Source organism: Ailuropoda melanoleuca, chromosome 3, assembly GCF_002007445.2.
Source record: "Ailuropoda melanoleuca isolate Jingjing chromosome 3, ASM200744v2, whole genome shotgun sequence".
Taxonomy (NCBI): Eukaryota; Metazoa; Chordata; class Mammalia; order Carnivora; family Ursidae; genus Ailuropoda; species Ailuropoda melanoleuca.
Window position 1 is genome coordinate 142,576,137 of NC_048220.1, and position 17,444 is coordinate 142,593,580.

At 46.3% G+C, this 17,444-nt stretch overlaps 1 protein-coding gene and 1 non-coding gene across 2 annotated transcripts in view; one reads left to right on the forward strand and one right to left on the reverse strand.

The window, feature by feature from the left end:
• Positions 1–257: 257 nt before the first annotated feature.
• Positions 258–17,444, reverse strand: part of SRD5A1 (steroid 5 alpha-reductase 1) — a 56,487-nt gene continuing 39,300 nt past the window's right edge. Inside the window, exons 6-8 of the transcript XR_004624353.1 lie at positions 13,573–13,673; positions 12,810–12,978; positions 258–457 (exon numbers count right to left, since the gene is read on the reverse strand). The gene's annotated coding sequence lies outside the window, so the exon portion shown is untranslated. The remainder of the gene's footprint in view (positions 458–12,809; positions 12,979–13,572; positions 13,674–17,444) is intronic.
• Positions 15,712–15,814, forward strand: LOC117801640. The gene has a single exon (XR_004624400.1). It is a non-coding gene; the product is annotated as a U6 spliceosomal RNA (small nuclear RNA).

The following is a 17,444-nucleotide window of genomic DNA, read 5'->3' on the forward strand; positions in this document are numbered from 1 at the left end:
CTAACTACTTACAACATTGGATAATTTCCTCTTGTAAAACTTTTCTAGTGTTTTCCAGGGGTTAAAAATAGCAGGTTCTTCTCGGCACGGCACATTATTTAGGTCCATTCACTGGCACCCATTTGTAGCCTGGGACACAATGGAGAAGTGGAGGGACGCCAGCATCCCTCCTACAGGACAAAGCTGTGTTCATAGCAGTTTCGTTAGAGGGATGCCTCCAGTTGCTTTGACACTAGGAACTTCTGACATATTCTGCATGGGACTTCACCTGGAAGCTGGGAGGCGGGATTTTCTTGGTAATGGACCTTCTCTACTTTTCTAGGAACATGGGTTCTTCTTCAGTCCCCAAGGATCCTCTCTTGGGATGCCTTTTAATCCACTAGAATCAATTCAGATGGCAAGATTTAAGAAAGAAAAGGCTGATCTTCTTCTGTAACATGGCATCACCTTGGTAGTCCTTAGGAGATGAGGAAAAATGGCCCATTAATGGGATATTAAACTTGAATATGATCTTTCAGTTAGATCTCTTCTGCAGGAAACAGGGCAAATGGACAGAGGTACCCTATGTCCAGGACTTCATGGCCCTAAATCAGGATCCTAACCTAAAGGCCTCGTGCAGAATGCGTTTGGCCACTAACCAGGCTAATAAACCCCTTCTGATATATTGGATGATGATCGTCTAATAGGCCCATTCGTCCTAATAACCCTAGGCTACCAGAGGAATCACAAGCCTCTCCACATAAAGAGGACGTTGGGGCTGTCACGATCCCTCCTCCTTACAAGCTTCAAGACCCCTCTGCTCCCAGCCCAGCTGGACAAACCAGGAGTGGAACTCCCTATCTCCTGCGAGGTCTCCCTAAATCAAGGTTGTATCCCCATAGGAAGATGGCTGATGGAGAAATGGGCATTATCAGAGTCCATGTCCCATTCTCCATGGCAGACTTGGCTCAGATAAAACAGCTATTAGGTCGATATTTTGAGAACCTTTCTCAATTTATTGAGGGTTTTCAACAAGTAGCCATTATGTTTGATTTAACCTGACAAGATTATATATACATAAACATATATATGTATATACGGATGATATGAGAGGTATATCTCATACTAATTCTTTGTTGCACCCCTGAGGAAAGGAACCATATCTGGATGGGGCTCCAGAGTTTGCTGAACAACTGGCCACGAGAGATGGAGAACCTTATCTGGTAGGGGGCATTGCGGTCCCAATGACTGAGCCACATTGGAATTATCAGGTAAATGGAGGAAGAGAGAGACAGGATCCTATGATCACTTGTCTGAAAGAAGGAGTGAAAAAAGGATTCTCCAAGCCTGTAAATTTGAACAAAATTCAGAAAGTCCCTCAATTGCTGATGACAACCCAGCTCTGTTTCAGGGTGTCTTAACAGAAGCTATCAGTGAACACACAAACCTGGACCCGAAGACACCTGAGGGAAGAGCTATTTTAAACATGCACTTTATAAATCAATCAGCACCTGACATCTGCTGAAATTTCGTTTTTCTGGTCCTTCCATCTTGTTCCAGTCCATTCCTTGGATGAGACTTCATGAAAAAACTAGGGAGCAGGTTTGCTGTTACTCCAGAAGAATAGGGCTTGTCCTCTTTAGCCCCTGGAGAGCAAACCTGACCCTGATATCCCTTCTAATATCTGGAAGGTAGTAAACCCACAGGTCTGGGATTGTGACGTCCCAGGATGGGCTCTTAAAGCCCCACCAGTAAAAGTGACCTTAAAATACCCAACCACTATACCTCATAAGAGACAGTATCCCTTAAAACTAGAGGCAAAATAAAAGCTGGGTTACAACCACTTATTGACAAGTTTCTCAAACGTGGTAATTTATGGCCTTATCAATCTCCTTATAACACTCCTTAAAACACTTACAACAGTAAAGAAGCCAAACGGGGAATATCAAATGGCCTACGATTTAAGAGTTATAAATGAGGCAATGGTCCCTCTTCATCCCATGGTGCCAAATCCATGTACTATTCTCAGCCAGGTCCCTGGGGATGCCAACTGGTCCACAGTACTTGATTTATTTTTTAAATTTAAATTCAATTAGTCAACACATAGTACATCATTAATTTTTGATATAGTGTTCAATGATTCATTAGTTGCGTATAACACTACTTGATTTAAAAGATGCCTTCCTTTGCATCCCTCGAAGTGAGGAAACACAGCCACTGTTTGCTTTTGACTGGGCCTCACCTTTATGCCCACAGGCTGCCAATTAACTTGGGCAGTCTTGACACAGGGATCTTGAGGACATCCTCACTTATTCTGGGTTGCCTGTAGTAAGGACCTCCATGAGGGATCCTTGCCTCGGGGACTATAATTCAATATGTGGATGATATTTTAATCTGTAGTCCCACAAAGGAAATGTCTGATAGCAATCCTATAACTCACTCAATTTCTTGGCACATAGAGGCTATCACGTCTCCCCTAAAAAGGCACAAATACCTAAACAGAAAGTACAATATTTGGGATATGAACTAACACCAGGTCATGGAACTCTATCTACTGTTAGAAAAAAGATTCTATTAGATCTTGAGTCCCCAGCTGCAAAGAACTCCACACTTTCCCAGGCATGACAGTCTTTTGCCGTCTGTGGATTCCTGATTTGGGCTCTTAGCCAAGCGATTGTATGATTCAATTAAAGGCCCTGATGAAGAGCCTTTACTCTGGACTAAAGCCCAGCAGACAGTCTTCAAAGCATTAAAAGCTAAGCTTTTAAATCAGCCCCGGTTTGGCTACCAAACTTAGAAAAAACCTTTCATTTTATGTGTAGCAGAAAAACAGGGTCAAGTTTCGGGAGTTCTGACCAAAAATGAGGAAATGAAATGAGACCAGTGGGCTATTTTTCAGTCACTTGACAATGCAGCACAAGGTGGCAGGCTTGTCTTCGAGTGGTGGCTGGGATTGCCGTCCTGGGAGAGGAAGCCTCAGAACCTTCTATGGGGCAGTTCTGGACTGTGATCACTTCACATCAGGCCCAAAGTGTTTTAGAAACTAAAGGCCACTGATGGATGATGGGGGGCTGACTTACTAAATACCAGGCCAGGCTTTTAGACACACCTGAAGAGGTCCGCGACACCTGCCAGACTTCAGACCCAGCTGCCCTTATGCCCAGACCTGACTGTCATACTTCTGTAGAACATAATTGCTCAGAAGTTATTGATCTTGTTTATTCTAGAAGATCAGACTTGGAAGATTCTCCTATTGGTAATGCAGATGACAATTGGTTTATAGATGGCAGCTATTCCATGGTGAAGGGTATGCTATTGTCCTCCTAACCCGGACTATCAAGGTCACAGTCCTCCCAGCAAATACACGTCTGCCCAGAAAGTGGAGCTAATAGCAATTCCTCCGTGCTTTATGATTGGCAAAAGGCCTCAGGATTAATATCTATACTGACTCTAAATATGCTTTCCTAGTCCTACACACACTGGGCAATTTGGAAAGAGAGAGGGTATGTTAACAAGTCATAACCCTCCCATTAAATATGGATCTGAAATAATAGCCCTTTTAGAGGCCGTCCACAAACCTAAGACAGAGGCTGTAATTCACCTCAGGGGACGTCGGAAGGACACGTCTGGGGACTCTAAAGGGAATCACCTGGCAGAGCATGTCGCCCAGACAACTGAGCAGAGCCTGCAAGTACTGAGCCCCATACCAGTGCCGACACCAGCAACAAATACAGCCCCGATCTACTCGGACCGAGAAATCTGGGTAGCCCCAGAATGGGGATTTTCTAAAAATGCACAAGACTGATCCATAAATGATAGAGGAAAAGCCTTTATACCCAAAGGCAACCAATGGAAATTAACATGGGGTATACACCAGGATACTCATTTGGGTAAAAAAGCCCTAGAACAGATGATTAAAAACACCTTTGATGGAATTAACTTAATCATTACCAATCATGTGCTGTTTGCACACAAGCAAATGCAGAGGGCAAAATTCCCTCCGCCCCACCCCCTTTAAAACCAGTCCAAAGTGGGGGGACATGTCCTGAGGAGAACTGGCAACTAGATTTTACAAATGCCATCTTGTAAAGGATATAAATACTTACTGGTCTGTGTAGGCACCTTTCCTGGATGGATAGAAGCCTTCCCTTGCAAAACAGAAAAGGCCACCGAAGTGACAAAAAGTTTATTAAGGGAAATTACTCCCAGATCTGGACTCCCTCTGTCCATATAAAGTGACAATGGACCATCTTTTATTGCACAAATAACTGAACAAATAGCTCTGGACTTAAAAAGTAACTACTATTTGCATTCAGCCTGGCATCCACAAATGCTCCGGAAAGGTGGAAAAGACCAGCCACACCTTAGAACGACATCTTACCAAAGTAAGCATTGCGACTCAAGAAAATTGGGTCACTCTTTTACTGGGGGACTTCTCAGAAGGAGAATTGTCCCAGAGCAACCAATAGGGGTAAGCCCCTTTGGATTATTATCTGGATACCTGTTCTCACTGTACATCTGTCAGCAGATGGAGACTACAATGCTCTGTTGATTTATTCACTCGAGGCTGGGTTAATTCATAAATCTCTACACAAATTCGCAGACCATATCCTCCCTAAACCTGACCCGACAGGTACTAATAACCCACCTCATAGAGACCCAGGAGACGTGGTTTACTTTTAAAGGATTGGAAGTCTAATACCACAGGGGATTTGACTCCACAAAATGGAAGGGCCCCTACCAGGTCATACCATGTATCACCACCGTACGATTAAGAAGGCCATTCCTCGTGGACTCATATATCAGAATTCAACCCGTATCTTCCTCACAGGACCCCAGGGTGCCAGCTTACATGCTTTCTTATTCCCATGAACCTGCAGAAGACCTCAGACTTCTCTTCAAATGACAATGAACGTTGTATCTCTCTTTCTCATTCTCTTTTCCCCAATTTATGCTGGTAATTCCTTCGTAGAATGGGCAGAACATTATGCTGAACTTCAAAATCAAACAGCTTGCTGGATACATGGGATTCTGTCTTGGGCTGATCTGGTCTGCCTTGGTGGGTCTCCCCATCACGGGGCGTTCCTTGCATACCTATGTCTCAAAGGCGATCTGTGACCCAAGGGCTGCTATATTTCATGATAGAGCTATCATAGGTCCTCTGGCCTATGATCAGCGCCACCTGGAATCTCCCTGGCCATAATCAGATCCCAAACCAGTAAAGTTCTAGCTGAATTCGCTCGTCCACAAATAAATATGCATCAGAGAATGCCTAAATGATGAAACCTGGCTTATCGGTATCCACAGGATGGAGTATACCAGATCTGGGACGAATACCCCACAGTTGGACGACTGAGTCAGAAAGCAATTCTACGCTGGGAACAGAGAAACCGTACTGATGATACAGGGGCAAACAGCGCAGGGCAGTTACGATGGCTGTCATCAGAAATATGCTCACAAATCATTGTTCTTCAGGTCTTTGGTTTACTACTGATTAGACAAAGGGGCCCAGAATTAGGCAGCTGACTCCTAACGGGACCCAGTGGCTACGCGGCTCTAACCTACGGCCATTGCTTCCCCCGGGCTGGCTAGGTCATGAACTCGGGGTTTTGCCTGGGTGCATCAACGCACTAATGAAAACCATTACTAACACAGCCCGCCTTCCGAATTCAAAACAACCATGGACACGTCCCATGTTTCATTGGTATGACCACCTAGCATCCACCTTTGTTCCCTCTTTAGGACTGGGGGATGTCACTTGGCACCTGGAACCCTTAATAAGCACACGCGCAAAGCCCTACATGACTCCCAAAGCAGCATTGCACTGTTAGCTACTGCAGGAACACAGATGCGTGAAGCAGTCCTGCAGAACAGAACGGTGGCCGGTGTTCTGACAGCAGCACCGGGAGGGACCTGGGCCATTAAGAAAGTGGACTGTGTGTATATATCCCAGATCACCACAAAAATGTAACAGGGTCGCTAAAACATACGAATACTCAAAGTGGGGCTCCAAACTATCCCTCCCACTCCTCTAATAATCAAACAGGAGGGGGATTTAGTCATCAGAGGACTCTTATTTGGGCTTCTTTTTCACAACAATTTTAAACATGTTTTGCTGTTTTTTCCGACATCTCTCCACCTGCTGCCGAGACTCCTTTACTGCCGAACTTCAAGCGGATGGATGACGCTTTCTACTCAAACAGATTCATATCTATTTTCTACCTTGGATTCAGCCGCCTCTGCCTTTCAAAATTCCTCCATGTAAATTCCCAGCTGGCCAGTGTGGACCCATAAGAAGGGATGTCTCTACCCTCCTCATTCAGCAAGAAGTTACAGAAGATGAGACCTTCCACGGTCAGCAGCCTTCAAGGTTGAAGGGTCAAAATTGTTCAGGGGGGGAAATGAGGAGGAGAACAAAGGCAAGGGAAATGTAGCCCAAAAAAATCATCTTACGTGTGGCCGACTGATGCACGTCTGAGATGTATAGAATGTGACATTGCTAAAGGGTCCCATGACTAATGTTTTACTGGATAATGAAGGGTAACCTATCTTGACAATAGCTAGCCCTCTAAGGTCCTACAAGCCTCACTTTCAACAGACACAAATTCCTTAGAAACTCTGCTATCCCTGACACCCATTAACTACAAAGTAGGGAATCAGCTGCTCCTCTCAATCCCAGGGCAGCTCCCCCTGCCCACCGCTCCTGCCCCTGTGCTCTAATAAAGGCATCTTTTTGCACCAAAAATGTCTCAGGAATTCTTCCTTAACCATCCACTCACTGGCCCTGCATCCATAATGCCCATGAGACCAGCCTGAGGCGCACCGTTCTGGCCGCCAAGCTGACAGGCAGCCCGTCACCCCTGCTCTTCCTGCCGCTGAGCCCCTGCATTTCATTCACATAAATTAGACTTCTAAGCACACATTTGGTTCTGTGCTCGCTTTCCCCTCCAAGAACTCACTGAATAGGGGCCACTGCTGCGAGGAAGGCCTGCAATAAATCACCGCTGCATATTAATGAGTCATTAATTCTCCCTTAAGCAGAAAGGCTCACACCGTAAATGCACACTCAGATGTCCCCATGGGTTTGTCAGTTCTCTGGTTCCTGAACTTGTCTGGATTGATATTCCAAAGGCGCTCGGCTCATTCAGGTGGCCTCCAACCCCCTTTACGCCTGTAAGGGCTCGTCAACCTTTTTGGAATCGTTGGAGGAGGTTGTTGCTTGTGTGGTTTTGGTCCCTTTCCCCCAGCTTGCTCTGGTTTAAGCTGCCTTCTACACTGCATGCAAATGAGCTTAAGCTGTTTTGAAGAGATTTGTATGAAATTCCCAGAGATAACTTCAGATAACCCCAATTCAGATGCACAGGAATGGGAGAAGAGTAGGCAGCGGGGATACGGAATTTGTGACCTTCAGCTCGGATCATTTATAGAATCCACGTTATAGAGAAAGTCTTAGGTCTCTCTTAAGACATTGTCCTTTCATTTTGAACCCAACAAACAGGCTCAGGTTGTTTGTGTTTCGATCTTTACAAAATTGCCACAGGATTTCCAAGACCACTCAGGGTCACCTCTTCCAAGAAGCCTTCCCTGACCTTCTCAAGAAGTATAAATGTCCCTCCTCCCTCCCCCCAACCCCGAGCACCCGAGACAGGCCCACAGCGAAACTATTCCCTCTGCAGTCAGCCTGGCAACCTCTCCCTTCTGACTGGGCTGTGGCTTCCCGGTCCTGCAGGGCCAGCGGGCACTGGATGAATACAAAGGTTGGAATAAATCTTCTGTGAAAGGCAGGGTAACACAGGTGGGGGCTTGACAGCAGGCACCTGCCATCCTGTTGGCTCCCCTGGGATCTGACCCCAAGCACATGGCAGCAGGCAGGAGCCCAGGAAAACCTGTGTGCTTGATTGCAGCTCCAGGGGCTCTGAGGTGAACACAGCAGAGCAGGCTGGCACCTTCTACGCTTTCCTCTGCCTGAGGAAGTGTGCCTACCTCCCTGGGCAGCCTCCAGTAGCCAGGGGCCTTGACCTACCCAGATCCCTTTTGAGTAGAACTTAGTAAATTTTTCTTTTTTTTCTTTTTTTTTTTTGCATTCATGGTGATATTTTCAAGGGTGAAATTTTCTGGATGGAGTAGACTACTTGCCTGTAAATGGTACAGGGATGGTTAGCTTTACAGGTTAACCTGGCTAGGCCGTGGCGTCCAGTGGTTTGGGCAAACACTAACGCAGGTATTCCTGCGATGATAGTTTGTACAGATCGTGAACGTTTATCGTCAATTGACTTTAAGTCAAAGGCGGAACCCTTGATAATGTGGGTGGGCCTCATCTAATCAGATGAAGGCCTTAAGAGCAAACACTGACCTTTCCCAGAGAATAAGGAATTCTGCCTCAAGGTGGCAGCATCATCTCCTGCCTGAGTCTCCAGCCTGCCTTCCTGCTGGTCAGCCCTACAGATTTTAGACATGCCAGCCCCACAATCATGTGAACTAATTACTTAAAATATACCTTTTTATATCTATCTATTGATCTTTCCTTCCTTCCTTCCTTCCTTCCTTCCTTCCTTCCTTCCTTCCTTCCTTCCTATTTATTCTATTTCTGTGGAAAACCCTGACTGACAAGTACATAATTAAAATGTAATGCTGGTATCAAAACGAGTGTACTTGTATAAGGACAAGAGCTGTATGTTAAAGAAGGCAAGTTGACCCCAGCTCCCATTCCCTCAAGAAGGCTGAATGAACGCAGGAAGCAGACGCTAAGCTGGGCTAAGAGCCAGCCTTGTCTGGGGGCCCTGTCTTGGAGGCTTAAACACGGTCTCCTTTAATCAGAGCAACATTTCTGCGAGGGAACACTTTGATTGTTCCCACTTTGCAGGTCAGGAAACTGAGGCTTAGAGCAGTAAGGGACAGGAGGAATCACACAGCCGGCGAGGGGTGGCAGGGAGTCTGTCCAGAGTTCTGATTCTTTCTGCAGCAGGACACAGGTCCCCAGGGGAGGGCAGGAGAATGACCCGGGGATTCCGACCTGGCCTGGAGCACAGATGCTCTAACGAGTGGTCACCCCTCCCCTGGAGAGGGGTCTGTGCCCCACCACTTGGCCTGCACTATTGCTCAAGGCCAATTCCAGGACAGGGAGTGGCCTGTGGCCCTCTGGAGGGTGGGTCTACATGCGCCAGAGGGAGGAAAAAGTGAACACACACACACACACAAACATTCACGCAAGCGCACACACCAACTCAAGGGCCAAGCACGCTCAGTTCCGTCGATTGGCCCTCTCCTTTCACTATCTTAATACAAATTAGCTATAATATTTCATCAGGTTAAAAATGTTCCCCCCCCACTTTTATCGGAAATTCCAGTTTGTAGATCCCACACGGTAAATTCAACAAGGGATATAAATATTTAAAAGAAATTCAAAAGCAATTTCTTTTGGAAAGCACAGAATTACTTATTCCTTGAGAACAATCACTGTTTAATTTACTGTGAGTATCCTGAATACTAGCTTACCTTATAATAAAATATATCTTCCATGTCTTTTAAAATCCTTTTAGAAATGAAAAGCAAATTGAAGTTTTCCCTTTAAGTGCAGGTATGAAATAATTCATAGCAAATAGATGCCTCAGACATATTATTAAATCCCACAGTGGTTTTTAATGTTCTCTGAGCGGTTATGGAGGGTCTGTGACAGCCAGTGAGTCACCTTATTCGTCATTAATTTCATAGTCTGTCTACTTTAGATCGGGGGTCAAAAACTTTAGCCTTTGCCAGTTCCAGCCCTCTCTCTTTATAAATAAAGTTTTATTGGGACACGTCCATGTCTGTTTGGTCCATACTGTTTCCGGCTGCTTTTGTGCTGTCACATCAGAGTTAAGCCATTGTGACTGAGACCCTATGGCTCACAAAGCTGGAAATATTTACTATTTTGCCAGAAAAAGCTAGGCCAAACCCTGCCATGGGTGGTCAGACAGAGTTTTTCCCTTTTCCCCTTTCCATTCCATCTTCCTCTTTTGTCATAATTACTCCAAACATCTCTTAATATTTAATTTTCAGGGAAAGCTCTATTATCATGAGTTATTCATCCTAAGATAGTCTTAATAGTATGCATAATATTTTAATATTTAATTATCACATCCAAAACGCAGTGTTCTCAGTTATATAAATATTGCTGAGATTTGACTAGAGAAGAAAGTTTATTTAAGGCTTCAGTTCTGGTAGGTTTCTAGGTCTGAAATACAGAAGCACATTGTTCCAGACTGAGGGGCACACAGACTTCCAAGCATAGTGATACACCACATAGTGTATAAACCCCAGGCAAAGAGGAGGGCAAAAACCCTGAAACCCTGCTTCTTTCTGGTGACTTCTCAATTGTGCTTAAACAAAAAACATTGTAGTTAAAAATGCACTGGCTGTTTGGTCAGTGATACTCTTACGGTCACTGAATAGGCAATGTATTTGCAGGAATCTACGTTGGACTCCTGTGGGACTTAAAACTTGTCTCAGTATGAACAGAGGCACGTACTGCACAAACCTTTGTACTTTTTCTGACTTGCTCCTCCTAGGGGTGGGGGGGGTATGCTTTTCACTGCTTTCTACCCATTGAAGACATTGATTTGTTCTTTTTAAAAAGTGGGAACAAAATAACAAAAACTTCATTATTTACTTTTATGCTTCAAAGTGTTTGTCTTTAGTGACCATTGACAAATGAAACGCCATCTGACCTTCAAAATAAAATCCGTACTTTCACAGATCCTGTGCTGAGCGGTAGGAACCCATCCAGAGGGCTGGCGAAGGTAGCCGGGGAGCTGAGGTGGGGCCGGCAGCGCCGTGCACCTGCTGCCCTGTCACCCAGCGCCTGTCACCCAGCGCCTGTCACCCAGCATTGTTCCCATGGGGCCTGGGGGCTCCGGGGAGGCTCTCCACACCACCAGAAGCCCCTGGGATGGTCACAAGACGGAAGCTGCCGAGATTTGCGATCCCTGACTTCAGGGACACCTTGTGCCCTCCCAGCCCTGTCTGCGGACGCTACCACGGTAGTGGGTGTGCTGGAGCTGGTGAGGCGGGTAGATGAGCGCCCAGAAGTTGTGGAGCTCTCACCCCACTCTTGGCACCTGTCTGTGCTGGCCTCCTGACCCCTCCCCATCGCACACACAGGTAATTTTCACATATGTGGACCTATACATACAGAGTCGATCCTCCTTATTGGGGGATTCCACATTCATGGATTCACCTGCTTGCTAAAATGTATATTCCCCCACCCCCACCCCAAATCAGCACTTGCAACACCAACATGGTCAATCACGGACACATGTAGAGTGAGGGAAAAAAGAGTCACCCCATGTGCACATTTCCAGCTGGGCGGGAACAAAGCAGCGCTCTGCCGTCTTGTTTCAACCCCCTACCGCAGACGAGCGTCCCTTATGCAGTCTACATAGTACCGTGTTTTCCTCACTCGGGGGCCTTTCATCAATTTCCCTGTTTCCCTGTTTCAGCGGCCGCGCTGTGTAGTGATCCTGAGGGTAAGAAGGCTGTGACGTGCCCTGGAGAGAAGGTGTGGGTTCAGGCATTCGCTGGAGTGCTATTGACAGTGAATCCAATGTTAATTGATCAATTATATACATTAAATAAGGTGTCTTCAATAACTCATTAATTAACAATAAAACAGAATTCTGTGTAGATTCGTTGATGAAAACGTTATGAAGAGAGGCTCAGAGGAAATTATCCCTGCATCTTTTTTAGGAACCGTGGTTCAGGATTTGCTAATGTGGTGTGTGCTGCAGCTTTGCAGACATAAACTGAATGGGGAGAACTGGCTGTATCTGATGTCCCAGAAATCGGACGTGTATCGTGTCCTGGATACAGTCGGGCATAGTGGCCCTTCTCCTGTGATAATGATAATTGCATGGCTTCTTCTGCTCACCTGAATTCCCCACCTCAATCTTTGGAGCCCAAAATGAAGAGACTTACACATTTCTCCTTTCATCCCTGATTTTTTGTCCCGATTTGTTGGGAAGTGCAGGAACATGGCATGTCTCTAACACTTCTTTTGTTCAACTGTGTTTTTATAATTTACAAGTGTCCCAAGGCTGAAGTTAAGCCCCAGGACTTGCATTGTTTGGTCTGTGCAGTGTTTCTGAAACTTCCAAATTAGTTACATTTGGAAATCCAAAGATTTCACAGAAAATGCTGAGAGGATCGTACGTGTACCTCTCCCTCCCACCACCTTGGTACCAATCTCCCGATCCCTCTCCTGGTGAGTCTCTGAGCAACCGCACAAACCGGTAGCTACCACCCATCAGTGAGTGTAGATCTGTCCTGGTCATTCTCAGTCTGGACAGAGTGGACACGCTAATGACCTGCTTGGCCCTCTGGCTTTTGGGGAGCCCTCCGTGTGGCATGGTCTTCCTGGAACTTTCCTGACAGGGCTGGTAGGCTGCAGCACACCAGCACACCAGCACACCAGTTGGCTTTTCCGTGTTGTGCAAGACCATCCTTAAAGCACACACGAGGGCTTTTCTTCCCCAGCCAATGAGCCAGGAAGAACTCACTACAAGGAAAAAGAGGCAACAGAGTATACAAAGGTGTTGGGCTCTGAACCACACACTTATGCAACTTGCTTATGCCTTCTGCACCGCTGGAGGCCAGGGTTGCAGACGAATGCCCACCTGATAATGAATGCAGTCACACTCACCCCAGCTTGGTGGGTCAGGCAGCACCATGTCCATAATGGAAAGTTCGGGTTCTAGGTATTAGAATACTGACTCTTGACTGTCTCTCAACTGGAGATAGCCTCCTTTTTTTTTTTTTTTTTTTTTGGCGGGAGTTAGCCTCTTTTCCCTACTTACCTTGCTGTTCTCCACCTCCAGGCGTACCCATGTCTCAGCTCCAAGGATGAATCTTGGTTGAACACAAAAAGGATGGAGGGAGCACCACTCAATCTCTGAGACTGAGGATCGAGTCACCCTTGACATCCGTTTGAGTCAGGACCCATGCCCCATCCACGTCCACAGGCACCTGGTGTTGGAGAAGGAGGTGTTGACAGAATAACGTGTGCGGGGATGACTGCGGGCTTCCGTTTGCCTCCTCCGCCTACTTTCTTATCTTACCAGCCAGCCCACTCCCACCACCTCTTGCCAGAGGCCCTTTAGACCGAACTCCTGAATTCCTGCTTAGCTCTTCAATCTGATGCCATGTCCTGCAATGTAGTTGCAAAATAGCGGAGAGTTCCCACGTGCCCTTCATGTAATTGTCAAACCAGAAAATCAACACTAAACTGTAGTTCTTGTGAAATTGTACCAGTTTTTCCTCGAATGTCCTTTTACTGTCCAGGATCCCACATCCTGTTTAATTTGTTGCGTCTTTCATCTCCTCCAGCTTATGACAGATCCTCAGTCTTGACTTTCACGACCTCCAACCCAGGCCCCGTCTGGCGAGCACACTTCAGCCTCTGTCCTCACTACAGCTGAATACCCTGTGCCCTTCCTCTTACCTACCATGTGGACCCCTAATCAGTAGTCCAGACAATAGTATCTAGACACATAATGCTAGAAGCTGCAACATCCCCTAAGCCTCAGTGCCTCAACGTAACAGCAGTTCACTCTCACTTACTCGAGTCCCGTGTGGATGTCCCGGTGAGGTGGCTCTCCTGAGAAGTTCTCCTCCACATGGTGGGGACATCTTAGGACACTGCTGTCCCCACGTCATGGCCTCTAAGATCAGCACAGAAAGGAAGAAAGAGGGAAGTGTGTGTGGAAGCATTCGTTGTTTCTTTAAATAGCACAAGCCAACATAGGCTCGCATCATTTCTGCCCATATTACACTGGTCAGAGCGAATCCAGATGCAGGAGAAAGGGAAATGTCGTTTACTGGATCCCAGGAGGAAACTGAAGCAGGGTAATCAAGTTAGAGCCTTGTCTCTGCCGCTGGCCACCCTTATAGTCACCAAACTGCTTTCTTTTTCTTTCCACATGATATAGCTTGCTCACACTTGTCCCAAGAGAGAGAACATGGACACCCATTCAGTTACAGTAGCCCACTCAGGGCCCAGGATCTCTGAATGGATCTGGCCTCTCTGTGAAGAGCAGGGGCAGCCCTTTAGGTCTGGCCTCCTGTGATGTGGGAGATACTTGATGTCCCTCTGGCTTCCCTGATTTCCAACCGGTAGCGGTTGATCGGGGCCGGGAAACTACATGGACCCCTTCCCATTGGAGGAAGGAGGTAGGGAAGTCTCACACCCATCATAGACGTACTTTAGTCCTGCAGGACAGGTGTGGTGATTTTCTCTGCTCTGGATGCGGAGGCCCCATGGTGACAGCCCCGGACCTCACCTTCTGGGGGCTCCTCCTTGCTCCTTATTATGCATGGCCACACAAGAATGGTCTTCGGGTAGCGTGTTCTCCTAGTAGCAATACAGCTTTGGGGGCTCACTTCTTCTTTAGGAAAGACTGGGGACTCAAAGATCATTTCTAAGTCCCAAACAATTGAAGGAGTTTTTTGGTCCAGACTCATGGTATTCTTGGCAGTGCCGTCATCTCAAAGACTTAGTGTCTTCTCATGAACTTATACCAGTAACCGTACCCCTTTCTTGGATGTCATTCTGGAACCTACTACATTTCCCTGTCTCCTCACTCCTGTGAATCTGTCTCTTAACATAACAGCAGCTCTCTGAGGCCAGCGGGCTGAACGGGAGGGCCACGCACTTACTCAGACCTTGGCCCTGAGTCACTTTATGGCCCTTAGTAAGCTCACCAGCACTTAATTGGTTCAAATTATTTTTATTCCCATACTTACTGTCTGGGGACTAGAAGCAGGTTACTTTTTGCAACCCTACAAGGCTCTGGATTTCTGGAGACTATTACCTTTCATTTTCTGCTTACAAATTAGCCAACAACTTCCTGAGCTCATCTCTTTCTTGTATTGCCTTTCCAAACAGATCCACTTCCAATTAAAACACATTTCTAAGATTTCATTTTCCAACGACTCCTTCTATGAGCCTATATGATGGGGTCTGCCTTCCAAGTCCCTGTGCGCAGCCATCTTGCCACGTTTTGTCAACACGTAACATAGATGTTCAGCCATCCAGTGAGCCATGTGTCTTTCTTGCCTCCTGCCCAACTGCTAAGAAAATAGCCACATAGTTTTGTTACAGCAGCAACCCCCTGCAAGATACCACTTTCCATGGTATTCAATAAATAATGCTAGTTGTTACAAACAACCCCAATTCCAGTGGCTCCACAGAATAAATTTATTTCCCAACCTTCCCACATACATTGAGGATTTTCCAGGTAGGGTACCCTCCTTCAGAAAATGACTCAGTGCAGTGATCCAGTGCCTTTCATTTTGGGACGCTGTTGTTTCCAATATGGGGCTCCAACTTGTCACAGGAGAAGAGAGGAAAGGATCGGGTGTCCAAGATATTTTATGGGCCAGCCTGGATATGTCATACATCACATCTGCCCGCATTCCATCAATCAGAATTAGTTTTATGGCCCCAGGTACAAAGGGATGGTTAATGTCATCCTCCTGGGTGTCTAGGAAGATAATTAAGTGGTTGACAATAATTAGAATTATTTCTGGCACAAAGACCGGTCTGAAATGTCACCTGATATCTCTGCAGAATCAGGCACTTTCCCTCCACCGACACTGTGTCTTGTACATAATTTGCACCTGCCACTTTGATTAAAAAGTATTTTATTGTCTATAGACCCACCAGGTAATGAGTGCCTTGAGGTTAAGAACTATCCTGTAGTGCTTGTTTCGGCAGCACACTAACATCGAAATTATACAGAGAAGATGAGCGAGGTCCCTGTGCAAGGATGACATGCAAATTTATGAAGCGTTCCAGTTAAAGAAAAGAAAAGAAAAGAAAAAGAAATGTCCTGCATACATCTCCATAGCACCTGAGCCTGGCACATGCAGCAGCTGCGTGCTTGTCAAGAGAACAAGGAGAGCAGAGGGAGGCCAGGCTAGGAGTAAACGTTGAGAGGCTGTTCCTTTGTGCAGAGCAGGATGGGATTTCTCTAGTAGAAAGGGAAAAATTGGAGGCTATCATAAGACATATTTTCCAATAAAAATGAAAGTAATATCATGCTCTTTTTTGTTTATTCAAGTGGGCAACTTGTTTCCTCTTCTCCTTCTTGGCGTTCACTTGGCAGTTCTGCATCTCCCAATGGATTAGTCTCAACACAATAAAAGCTCTTAGTAGAGGCAATTATTTATATTTCTTTGAATAGTATCTCTTGTCCTGAACTAAATTGTTACTTATAATAGAAAAAAAAAAAGCCCATAAGATACGGGCATCGGACATTCTCAGGATTCAAATTGCCACTCAGTACTGGAGGGAGATGTGTGGGGAGTCTGTCCCCTGAAGATTTAGGACTGTGCCCCAAGACTTCTCTATTCAAGGAGCCCAAGACAGAAAACCTTCCTAGTCAGGCAGAACTGAGTCCAATTAACTGAGTGAAATACACAGAAATGCGGAACAATAGCCCATTTGTTTGCTATTAATTTAAGAAACAAAGGGCCCCTGATGGGGCCGCACAAAGGGATTTCTGACCACCATCTGGAACATCTCTGGCTCCGAAGCTGGGGTTTTTGAGTGTGGAGAAGGAAGCTTCTCAGGGTCCTGGTCTGTCGTCCAGGGAGCCCGTCTCCAGGAGGGATGTGCCAGGAGCTGATGGGTGGTAGCTGTGTCGGGCACCACATTTAGGGGATGCCCTCAGAGGTGTGAACAGTACAGGTTTGTATTTCTCCAAACAGTTTTCTAGCAGATGGAAGTGTCTTGTTTGGAAACAATCAGCACGTTGTGATGATTTCCTGAGAGGTAGATGTGAAGTGTCTTGAAGAAGGGCACCTGACCTAGCTGCGGCCACATAGGGCAGGCTTGTCCCACCTGTCCTTAACTCTCCCTGCACAGTGTCTGGTTTGCAGAAGGGACTAGCTGTGCATATGGGTGGCACACTCGTCCTGGAATCAACTCCTGGGAAGTTGGCCCCTGGCTGGAGTTTATACACCTGCCTTTGAGAAGTCCGTCCAGCTCGAGGGCTTTGTGAAGAGCTCACAGAGTCACTTGTCTGCTTTCCTGGCTGCCTCTAACAGGAGGGCATTGGAGCACAGTCCCGTGAAAATCAGAGCGTCAGAAATTACCTTCTATGGGTTTTGACAAATGCAGAATGATGTGTATCCATCATTATAGTACCACACAGAGTAGTTTCACTGTCCTAAAAATCCTCTGTGCTCCACCCATTCACCCTTACCCCACCTCCAGCCCCTGGCAACCTCTGATCTTTTTACTGTCTCCAAAGTTCTGCCTCTTCCAGGATGTCAGGTAGTTGGAATCACACAGTATGTGGCCTTTTCGGATCGGCTCCTTTCACTGAGCGATATGCCCTCAAGTCTTCCTGGCCTGTTTGTGACTTCATAGCTCATTTCTTTTTAGCTCAGAACAATATCACACTGTCTGGATGGGCCACGGTTTCTTG